The sequence below is a fragment of the Lichenostomus cassidix genome, chromosome Z, assembly GCF_008360975.1.
Source record: "Lichenostomus cassidix isolate B80296 chromosome Z, HeHo_3.0, whole genome shotgun sequence".
Taxonomy (NCBI): Eukaryota; Metazoa; Chordata; class Aves; order Passeriformes; family Meliphagidae; genus Lichenostomus; species Lichenostomus cassidix.
The window spans coordinates 36,724,107-36,736,702 of record NC_139511.1 but is presented as its reverse complement, the minus strand read 5'-3'; the positions used below and the strand labels follow the sequence as shown (position 1 = coordinate 36,736,702).

General features: G+C 37.2%; 1 protein-coding gene across 3 annotated transcripts in view; it reads right to left on the bottom strand.

Moving 5' to 3' along the window:
* The window catches only part of FANCC (FA complementation group C), a 79,801-nt gene that overhangs the window by 43,834 nt on the left and 23,371 nt on the right, over positions 1-12,596 (bottom strand). The window lies entirely within an intron of this gene.

Below are 12,596 nucleotides of genomic sequence, written 5' to 3'. Positions count from 1 at the left end.
CTGAATTTTAACCAGTAATTTAAAAGTTGAAACGTCTCATCACATTAAGGATTCATTAAGTCATTGGGCTTTAATTAATTATGTCAGATCTTAAACAAGTGCCTGGGTTTCATGTAAGTCTTTTGTCCTCTTTTTCGATTCAAAAGAAAATTTGACTTTGAACTATCTTTGAACTATCTTTGAACTAACACTGTGACAGTTAAGATATTTCTTTCAAGCTCATTTACATACTTGATTCCAAATATGCCTAAACACAACGTAAAAATTCATTAATCAAAATATATCAATTCAAGCAAATGCACTTATAAAATAGAATTAAATTATCTGTTCTCAACTGTAGCTGATTTACGTACTCCAAAAAAAGGCCTGTAAATGCTGTGTAACTATTTGCATGACACCAACTTTAGCTGCTTGAATCTATTCAATGAAACTCAAGATTTCAGATTAGTATACGTCAAACATCAAGGAGGTGAAATCAGTTTCCAAAGCCGTAAATTGCTCACAAGGTTAAAAAACACCAGAAAGTTCCCCTGCATTTGGTTGGAGAAAAAGTACTGTGGAATGGCTAGAGAGACAATGAAGTGTTTTACAGAAACAGTAAAACCATACCGAGCATTGAGGAAAAAAAATTGGGAGAACGAAAATAAGATGAAAAGCTTTTAAATTAAACATAATACAGCACTTAATGTAAGGGCAGAAGTTACTTCTTGCTGCAAAAATCAACAAAACATTCAGGTTTTAAAGTAATATATATGTTTATAACAAAAGCCCCAACAGAGCACAACAAACTTTTTGAAGAGCCCATAGATAGTATATCATATAGTATTTACTTCAAGTAGAACTGATTTGGTAGGTAACAGCAGACAGAAGCAAGCAGCCAAAAGGAGGGGTGAAGGGAAGTTATATTTTCTCAAAATTAAAAACTCTTAATGGTCTGTGGAATGCTGTTTACTTCAGCTCTGTTTTACAACCACCGCTGCATGGAGAAGGGATTGACTGAAATGCTTGCAGCCTGTGGCCACCCACATTATGGGAAGCACTATGATTAAAGAGAATGCTACGTTGTTGTATCTGCCAGCAGTCTGTTCCATGCTGTAATTATTATACTTGCCGTCTTCTTATAATCTATTGCATCTGTTGCGGCAAGACCCCAGCGTAAGCACTGTCCAACAAGAAAACCATTGAACCTGAATAACAAGTTATTTTTAATGTGCACAAATGGTTTGAAAACTGGGTACTTTATATACTTCTCTTTTAAGTTTATGAAAATGTTTTGCCTTATAGGATAGCCAGCAACATAGAGAAAGCAGATCTGCCACTTTAACCTAACTCCCAAAAGATATAGTCTGACACACCACCCATCCAACCCACATCTTCCTAATGAGCTAAGTCATTGCTTTAGATCTTTAAAGCACAAAAACTGCACAAATTCTACATTAGACATGTGTCTAGAGAGCACTAAAATATAAGAATTCCATCTGCCACTTCATTATTACATACATAGAACATTTCTGATGAGCCTATGAATGTATTATATTCTCCCTTTCACTTTAAGAATATTTAATAGCAACAACTTTGAAAGCAACAAAATAAGCTCTAAACACCAAAAGAAGTAGCAGTTCTCCTAGCAGAAATTTTATTTTGAATTCTGATCTCTGCATTAAGTAGTAACGGAGTTCAAAACTTATACTACCAGCACTCTCTTGATTTTGTTTGGTGCTTTACCCCACAAAATTAAGCAGCACAACACTATTGCTGAAAACACAACACATACCTGTTATTGCACTATTCTCTAATAAATTTATGAGGCAGTTTGTACCACTTCAACCATTTTGCCAGGAGTTGGGTGCAGATGCTCCTGTGACAAGCAGAGATTGTTCCCTGGCTGTAACTATGAGGCATTACACTAACCAGTGTGCCACCAACCAGCAAAAGAGGGAAGAAGGCTATATCACAAGCAAGGCAGAATGAAAACAATCAAGGACTGGGTAAAAGCCCATTCATCTCCACACACTCCAGACCACTTTGAGGAAATGTCTGTAGACAGAGAGGAAAACTGCCACGAACACTCCAGAAGGACGAGGGAAAAACACAGAATAAAGTTAACAGGAAAAGTATAAACAAGATACATACTTTAACCACCATCAGATGTCTTTCATCTGAAGGAACACACTATAATCTTTGCAGCAATCAAGGTTCCCGATGATTATTTGCACAGGTTAGAGGAGGAAGGACAACTCTTTTCCAAACATACCAAAAAAGTCATAAGATCCGTAAAACCGTAAGAGTGAATCTCAGAAAATGATTAAGTAACTTTGAACTACTTTAGCCTCCAGGAGACTTAACATTTTCCATTTGTCTCTTGGATGCATGCCTCCTGGAACACAGACATTCCTCTTCCCACAACTGCTAGGGAAAACCAGATTCCCTGCTTCACGCCTTCCCATCCCTCTTACACTGACATGCCCTTCTGATTATTTTGTATTTTCTTATGGTACAATATTACAGCGATATTATGACAAAGGTAAGAAATAGTCCAAAACAAGTAGTTATTTAACTTAGTCCAAATACTACTAAAATTATTTTCCCTTTAGAGAGGGGAAATGACAACAAAAAAGTTTCAACAAAAATGCTGTATTTGTAATAAAACCATTCTAAAACCTATGCTCTATGACAGAGATTCTTTCTCCTTTAACCTTCTCAGTAATAAATAGCAGGTGAAGTATGTTCATAATTTTAACTTAGATATCTCTGTTCAGCTCTTAATCTCCTTCTTTTAAAGCTGTCTAGATAAGAAGGAAAAAATATGTTTCTCAGTATGTACTCTAGCAACTCATAAGCCTTTTAATAGACATATTACCCATATATGTCATTAAAGTAGTATTCTTATCTCATAGAGACATCCTTTATTATAAACCCAATCTTATTTTATTATAAACCCAACCTTATTTTAATACTTCTTCCATCAGATGGTCTTGGGGCCTATTTCCCCTGCAGAATGACTATTCACAAGTGATTTAGGCTCCTACTAACTTTAAAAAGAAAAACTAAAGAAGAGATATTGAGGTACACTATAATTTGTACAATAAATAGTTTCTTCATGTCACCTTAAACTCCTGTCTCCTAGAAAACTGTGAACTTGAAGATTTTCTTTTATGAAGTATTAATTATTAAAGGAATACTTCTTAAGAAAAGCTCTTTACGTTATATTTGGATTACTTTTAACATATGTCATTTCCTAACATTTTCTAGTGGTTGCCTAACCACACAACAAAGCGTGCATGCATACAAATAAAAACAGTAGGTAATGAGATTGAAAGATAACAAGTGTATTGGCCCCAAAATCAAATCAACATTTTTCACCTAAGATGAGAATATTGTAATTCCAAAGTACAACCTACACAGAATCACAGAACACTTTGGGTGGAAAGGGGACCTTAAAGATCATTTAATTCCAACCCACCCACCATGGGCAGGGATGCTTTCAAGGCATTTGGTCCTCGCCTGAGCTATGCTACAGCTGTGTCTGTGGCTGCTCAGGCACCTGGCTGCCCTGGCGCCCAACCCCTGGCCATGGCTGCACAGCCAAACATCCTCACACCAACTGTCACTGAGCTACCCTCAACTGCCCCGGAAATATAATGGGCTCAATAATCAATTTCACAAGTTGTCACTAATAAGCCTTTTCCATTAGCCTCTCTATTGAACACTCTCAGATCTTTCACGGATTAAAAGAGTTGATCTGCATGTACATTTTGCCTCACTGAAGTTTTTCCAAATGTTTACTGAATTTCCCAGCCAACAGCAATTCTGCTCAGGGTCTGAATTTACCTTTGCAAATGCTATGCTTAGAGTTGAAAATTGTTTAATTTCGGAATTTATCTTCAGAGCTTTTGGCCCCAACTGGTTTATTATCACTTAAGCTGAAGTTCACTTTTCACCAAAAAAAACCCCAAACCCACAAGCATTTTACTGCAGGAAGTGAGATTAGTAGAAGGCCAGGATTTCTTAATCTTACTTTTGTTAGGGCCATGGCACAAACAGTAGCATTTTCCTATTTTAAATTACATGATTGCAGTAATACCATCTCCAGGGTTTTTGTAGAGATGGTCACAAAAATCGAGGATTCTTTTTCATAAATTATTTATGCCACTCTCTTTTGAAAACCTTTCAAGGTCTGCACAGATTGCTTCCTGAATAGTTTTGTGCAAGAATACACTAAACATAAGGACGGTTCAGGCCACTTGATTAGGCATACTTGGAAGACTTTTTATACAGTTCATTCATGTGCATGATATTCTCAGTACAATCTGTCTTGCTCTACTCTCCTACACAAGTGTGCTACAACTGTGCAAAGCCATTTTTGCTTGCTTCAGTTAGCTCAGGAATTCTGCTTCTTTTAAAAATGACTTGGAGCTTCTGACTATATTGTTGGACTTGGGTATTATTATTTTCTTCCAGAATCATAGAACTTCATTTTTAGAAAATATGTTCCTGCCTTCTGATGACAAAAAGCAACTGCTGTACCCAGCCCAAATGACAGCCAAGTAAACAAACACAGCTTTCCCTATGGAGAGAGATAAACTTGAGTTGTTTTTCTAAAAGCAAGCCTGATGTTACAGAAAGCTTACTATCTGGCACCAGTCAGAAATGTCCCTCTTTTTGTGTTATTATCACGTATTCTCTTTTTATATATTTAAATAAGTAATCTTTCATTGGTGTTGGGCTGGCTTTGTATATAGCTAAAAAATATACCAGTTATTCTTCAGAACATATGGCGTTCAGGTGTCACAGAATATCTGGGCCTCCTCATCTTTGTTCTGCACTTTGAGAACTACTCTTCTGAACTGGAATTTTTTTTTGCCTGCTGTCCCAGCTTCAGGCAAATGTTACGAAGTTCCACCAAGTATTTTTAGCTCTGCATGCCCTTTCAGCCTACCTTTCCCCCTACGCTGTCAGATCTGCTTTGAGAAGTGTCTCTGACAAAATGAGTATTCCAATTCCCCATGCATTAGCTTTGACTGACACAATTTTTTTGTTTGCTTTTGTCTCTTAATTGTCCAGTTGGTGCCTGATAAATACAACTAATCACAACTTTGATGTAGACCTGCTAACATGTATCTCATCACTTATTCTAAATTCTGATTACACCATGATGTCTCAGCTGTAAGTTAACCCTTAAGTTTATAAGATTGGGAGTTTTTTCAGCCTTCTTTACATACTGGTTCACAGATTTTACTATTTTCACTTTCCTTATGCAGTCTCAGACATATCTAATTTTTATGTTTTACTTTACACAATACATGGGTGTACAGCTTTTGCATACATGTCTGAAATAACAGTTGACTCAGATTCCACTGGTTGAATTAAAATAAAATTGTTTTGAAAAACCAATTAACTTATATCAAGTAATTACAAAAAGGAAAGTTGTCTTCTTACTTCTCTGGGTTTTAACATTGCCTTTGACAAAATGGCACATCTGAGTCTTTTGTACATCCTTTCAGCTGTACAGGGTGTAGGATGTTGGCATTAGTTTTCTCTACAGTCAGAATATGTACTGTATATGTATGTATATGTATGTGTCTAAGTATATGTATGTGTACGTGTACATGTACATGTAAATGTATATGTATATGTATATGTATATGTAACTGAAAAACCAGTCTAGAATAAAGTACCCTTCAGATACCCCTTTCACTCTGCTTCTGAGATCTACTGTAATTGTGCATATGCACCTTGTAGCAGGAGAAGTGGACTAGGTGAGAAAAACACAAATTTATAATCACTGCCATTATTACATATTTAAATATTCCTTGTATAACATGGTGAACTGAACTGAGAACTATCCAGAAGCTATGGTGGTACAAACACACCTGATCTTTGATTGCTTAAATAAAAAATAGGAAAATGGTCATTTAACCTATTGTGAAAATTACATTCACTCTTGCTGTTTTTTAGTCAACTTTGTTACTAAACTGATAGGTCAAATTCAACATTTAAAACAAAAAAATATCCTATAGTACTTAGCTTCAGACATAAAAGCAAAAAGCATGTTAACAATTTGAAATGTCAAATTGAAAAGTGGCATCTTTTATGTTTTCCTCTTGTATTTGGGAAACACCTTTAAATCAGCATTTTCTATTCCGAAAACTAACATGTTGCCTCATCATTCCTTGACTCAAAAGTCAAATATAATACTTAGGGTTTGCTGGATCCAATTATGATAGCTTATCATCTTAAAAATGACATTAAAATCTGCATTTCCCACTCTGCCCATAGGATATAAGACTATGTGGGATTAAAAATTGGATTAAAATTTTTGTCAATGTCGAGTACATTAATAATTGGATAACATAACAATAAAATTTCTAAAAATACATTGTTCCAGTGCTTCAAGGCTCTAACCAATCACATATTATAGGAATAATCTAAAAACTTCAAAACAAAGCAACACACCACCGAAAGGATCACTAGCCTGTAATTATCCAGAATCTCTTGTGTGCTCCTAAAAGCCTCCAGAACAGGCAACCATTAGCAGAAGGAAATATGAGACTGTTCTTGTTTCCATTTTTATGAGACATATTTATTTAATGAGTCCTCTTAGTTTTAACTAAGAAAGAAAACCTTATAATACAGAACAGCTGAAGATAAAGCATAATGCACAACAGCTAATTCCCAGTTTTTATTTTCACCAACTCCAGAGAATGGTCTGTCCATGCTTACTCCATATCAGCATTTTTTTATACCTACTGATTTTGTTGCAGAAGTCATCTTCAAAGTTGGTCTTTCCTAGAGGATGCACTCATCTTCTTTTGTCATTCTCATGAGACCTCATCACACCTGAAGGACAGTATGCCATCAAGTGGGACCTGGACAAGCGCAGGAACTGGGCCTATGGGAACCTCATGAGGTTCAGCAAGACCAAGTGCCAGGTGCTGCACCTGGATTGGGGCAACCCCTGATATCAACACAGGGTGGGGATGAACAGATGGAGAGCAGCCCTGGGGAGGATGACTTGGGGGTGCTGATGGATGAGAGGCTGGACATGACCCAGCAATGAGCACTCACAGCCCAGAGAGCCAATCGTGTCCTGGGCTGCATCCAAAGCAGTGTGAGCAGCAGGGCCAGGAGGGGATTCTGCCCCTCTGCTCTGCTCTGGTGAGACCCACCTAGAACACTGCATCCAGCTCTGGGGTCCCAGCACAGCAAGGACATGGACCTGCTGGAGTGAGTCCAGGGGAGGGACACCAAGATAATCAGAGGGATGGAGCACCTCTCCTGTGAGGAAAGGCTGAGAGAATTGGGATTGTTCCACCTGGAGAAGGCTTCAGAGTGACATAATCGTAGCCTTCTAGTACCTGAAGGAAAACTACAAGAAAGATAGAGAGAGACTTTTTACAAGGGCATATAGCGATAGGACAAGGGGGAATGGCTTCAAACTAAAACAGAGCAGGTTTAGATTAGATACTAGGAAGAAATTCTTTACTGTGATGGTGATAAGACACTGGCACAGGTTTACCAGAGAAACTGTGGATGCCCTGTCTCTGTAAGTTTTCAAGCCCAGGCTGGATGGGGCTCTGAGCAACCTGCTCTAGTGGGAGGTTTCCAACCCAGGCCATTCTATGGTAACTAACAAAATAAAGGCAACCCAGCATGTAATACTGCCTTTTTAACAAAACACATGCAGGGAACACCTGTGAAAGGCCCCAGCATGATGACCATTAGTTTAATCCCGATGAACATTTAAGGTACATCCCCCTGGCAGGGTGTGAGTGCCAGCTTCCCTGTGCAGGCAGGGCTGTGTGAGGGACACGCTGGCGAGCACTCAGTGCAGAGACCGCCATCTCCTGGCTCCGAGCGGCGCCGGTGGCTGCGCTTGTGCTAACACACTGAGAAAGGCTGCCTCCTAACAAGACTCCAGAAAGGTTGCTGTACCCAACATCGTGGGGAAAGTGCCTACAGAAAATAAACTTGTGAAAGCAGCAGCAGCAAAAAAGGTGGCAGAATAAATTAAAAATAGCAGCAGCAAACTCAGTAATATGATGAGAGACATACTACAGACACTCAGAATAGATAGATTACTTTGTCCTTAAAAAATACAACTCAGTAAATGCATTTCCATGAAACTGTGTAATAAGGAAAAACAAAGAAGGGGAAATAAAAAAAAACCTGTGCAGTTCCAAATACTACCTGTAATTTTATAACAGTGGGAGAAGGAAGAGGCTGGAGAAAAGGAATAGCTGTTTCTTTATGCTTCTTTTTTCTCCACCTATTTGCATATTGTGTTTTTCATCGTAAGCACTTCAGAACCAAGGTTTTCTAAACTGTTCACACATGCTCTTTAATGTAACAGATCCTCGGATACAAAGCCCTAAGTGCTGAAATCCCCCATATACATCAAGAATTAGTCACTATCAAAACAAGTGAAAACAAAAATTCCATGTCTGGGGAAAAACTGTGGGCAGGAAAAAACAAAACTCATTTCAACTGAATGCACTATGCATACAGGAAAGAAGATAATGAAATTAATTTTCTTATTAGTGAGGATCCTGAACTGTTGCCAAAAATGTCAGGAATCTTAACACAAAATTCTCACTAATGCAACCAACATCACACAACTAAGAATCAAAACAATGCCATGCAATAAGGGCAGCAGGCAAGCTGGCTTCTAAACTCGAGACTACTATTAAAAAAAAAGTTCATCTTGCTTTGGAAGACTATGTATTACAATGCTGTGAAATAGAAAACTGTGTACATATTAATATAAAATTAATATATGTGTACCTGTATGTAATATGAAGAATGCCATCTACTGGTATATAGGAATATACACAACTGTTTCTAAGTTAGTAAACAGCTATCATAATAAGCAACAAAGTTGTCATTACTATGTTCTATAAACAAGTGTCCAGTTTCAAACTTTACCTCTCATACTCAGCATACTGTATTTTAACAAATACATATAAGCCATATATCCTACAACATAAGCTTCTACCCATAAAACAGACAAAGAAGAAAATACAATTGCCTTATTCTAAGGTCTCATGACCTCACTGCAGCCTACCAGTACTTAAAGGGGGCTTATAAGAAAGATGGGGATAGATATGACCATGCACAGGATAGAGATTTGCAAAAGAACTACACATTCTCAGAAAGGAAAACTTGGTCAAGCCAAAAAAACCCCCTCTAAAAACATAGGCCAAGCCTCAGAGGTCTGCCACTGCTATGCTTATTCTATGATGTATAAACTGTCTTGTTCCTCTGGATTCATTTGAGGGATAGGAAAGCACTGAAAAAAGAAAAGACAAAATTTTAAAGGAGGGATATTAACTTTCTGTTTTACCCAATTTGAAAAGAGATGGGCTGTAACACTCTCACAAATATGTATGACCTTACAACACAATAAAAAAAAAAGTGTTTGAAATAAATTCCACAGCCATAAATAATTCATAAACACAACTTATAAACCGAGAGGAAAGAAGGCGTGGTCAAGTTAATAAAAAGGAAACCTACTTCAGAAAAGCTCTTCAGTTGCTGCAATATGATTTCAAGAGTAATGTGCAGTGAAAGGACCATATTCTAGCCCCATCAGACAGACGTACATCTTAAAACCACACTTACTTCACACCTCCAAAAATCTCTGCTCAGAGAAGGCCAGCTGGATAAACTAAATGACTTTCTTAGAGAGTGGTTTCACCAGGTCATGATTGTTTTCATCAGTGAAAAATCTGTGGCAGCACGTATGCTTGGCTTTCTAAAAGACCTACATAACCTGGATTCCAACACAAAGGTTCAAAATCATAAAAAAACCCAAAAATATGTACCATTTTAAGTAGCAGCTAATCCTAAAAACACTGTAGTCTACACTGCACACTTTAGTTAATTGCAAGAATTTTCACATTTTTCCTTTTAAAGGACTTACAGACCTTTACAATCTTGGTTCCAGAAAGGCAGTAATAATGCAGTTCAAGTGCATTATTGCAATAGCTACCCTTCCTGCCATTGGAAACAACTTAGTTTCTCTCTGACAATGGCAGGAAACTTAAAAGATAACTGGCATGAAATACATTTTTTGCAACTTTGAAAATGCAGTTTAGTAGCTCAAAACAAAAGACTTGAGATCAGCTTTCCTATCAATGACCTCAGCCAAAGATGCACTGAAAGGCCCCAGTACTCTTCAGGAACTCATGCTTGTCATGACAAAAAATGCAAGGTGTAATTTTATGGTCAATGTACATAGCTATAAAAGCAAAGGAAAGAAGAGATTGAATATTAACTTGACCAAATAATGTAATTTTCCAATCAGATACAACTTTGCATTTTGGGAGAAAAAATTTAACATAAGTCACTTTAAAACCTATAAAACTAGGAAGAAAGTTAAAAAGTGTTGTTGTTGTAATAATTAATAGTAAGCAGGCAAAGTTCTCTGTCTCCACTACAGACTCCTACTTATGGTTTGGCTGTCTGGGGGAGGTTTTTTGGTTAGCTGGCTGCTTTGCTTTGCTTTTTTAATGTTTTCTTTGTTTTATCATCAACTAAACGGATACCCAAAGATCTCACTGTATTTGATGCATGCTGGCCCTAAATAGTAAACTACTTTGCCCCTTTAAAAGCTGAGTATTCCTCCTTAGTGTATGCTGAAGTATTAAGCTGAGGAAATAAAATGAACTCTCAATTGCAGGGCCAAAGGACAAAGCCACTCTGAAGATCACTTCTGTAGAAGCTGAATATCTCTCTGTAAACCCCTTTTCCACAGCTCCTGTGTCAGTGTGCATAGACCTAACACAGATCCCCCATTCAGTATGGTCATGGATGGCTATCCATACCCTCTAGGGAGAGCTTAAACACCACAGATTATCTATAATTTCATTCCAAGTACAGGCAGGTCTTCTATAAAAATCTTCATGGCATTCAAACTACCAGCATGCTATTCTGGACTTCAATTCCTTTTACATTATTTAGTCATAAAACTACCTTCTTCCCCATGCCCAAAAGTTTACAAATTTTAGACTTTTGACCTTTCTTTCCACAGTGGACCACAATGGATGGGGGGCATCTTCACAAGTGAATATCCTTGCTGTAAAGAGCTCCTGCTATATTACCAATGCTGACAACAGATCAAATCACTGCAAAGATTGATCATCCAGTCAACATTAAAACAGCTGATGCAAACCTCAAATTATGGCTCTGATAACAAATGTGTCTTGAACCCTTTCTGTGACAATCATTTCAGACGCATATAATAAGGAAAAAGTTCAGGAGGAAACAAACGTATACATGGGTCAGGGGATTTACTGTAGGTGTGTTTCTTCTTTTAAATATAGATCATCACAGATGGCAAAACAAAACCTTCAAGAGTAGCAGAACATTTAGCTTAGGTTCTTCTGTAAAAACAAGCATGGTAGTCCTTTTTTTATCTCAGTTGCTGGTGACTAGAATTACAGTGATGATCAGGAAAAGGAAATAAAACCACTTTCTTCAAAAAGCTTTGTGATGATGCCTACTGGACATTAAGAAACTGAGAAGAAATTATACTAATTACAGAAAACAGTTTAATAATACCCTTTCTTTTAATCCCAACTGCTGTATTCTCATGCTGTGCTACAGCCACTTCAGGCAACTAGGTAAGTGCTGAATGATTAAAATAGCTACTAAGATACATTTGTGTTTTGAATTCCTCCATGCCTCCTTTCCTAACCTTTAGGTTAACTCTTGACCCATCAAGTCACAGTGGCTATTATGGGTTATTGAAATACACAGAGTGGGTAGAAAAATTTCTGCAGATTAGAGGGAGGTTTGAAACTAGTACTTGATATATTAATTTCAATGCTTGACAGCTTTAGGTGGCAGTGCTGTCAAAAGCATCAGTGCCACCTCCATCCACCTCCAACTGTTTGCTCCTGCTTACCTGATACTTCTTCTTATACCACCAACACCATCAATTGTTACATTAATCAGACGAGTCAACTAGATTAAAACTATTGGTTTAGATTAAGACTATTGGTCTAGATTAAGACAATTGGTTTATTCACTCCCAGAAACCAGCACTATCTACCTAGAGAAGTCTGGAAGTATCTTCAACTTTAGCAGACCTGTACATAAATAATGATCAAGCTGCTACATTCTCACTATTTGTGAGGACAAACAGATATGAAAAAAATAAATTAAAAATTCAATTTTTATTTGTTACCATATTCTTACATGGACCCATAGAAAATGCAAGGACACAACAGAACTGCACCCTCAAATTGTCATTTAGCAATGTAAAGTATTAAGCATCAATATGCTGCAAGCTATTTACATGCTGATGTGCTTTGTTAATTCAGTGAGGAGCTATATAAAATATGAACAGATGTGCCATGCAAAACCCTAATTTTGGTAGAAGTTAGAGAATCATTATTCTTTAAGTCACTAAATAAAAATCCACACACAAGCTCTGCCCCTCCCCTCTCTGCCTTTGAAGAAAATTTGGATACAATTAAATTCTTCATAGGCAGGAGATTAAACAAAAACAAATAAAATTACAGAACAAATGTAAGTTGCTTTCAAAACAAGCCATGGCATTTGTCCAAGCTATTTAATTTATCCTAACTGAA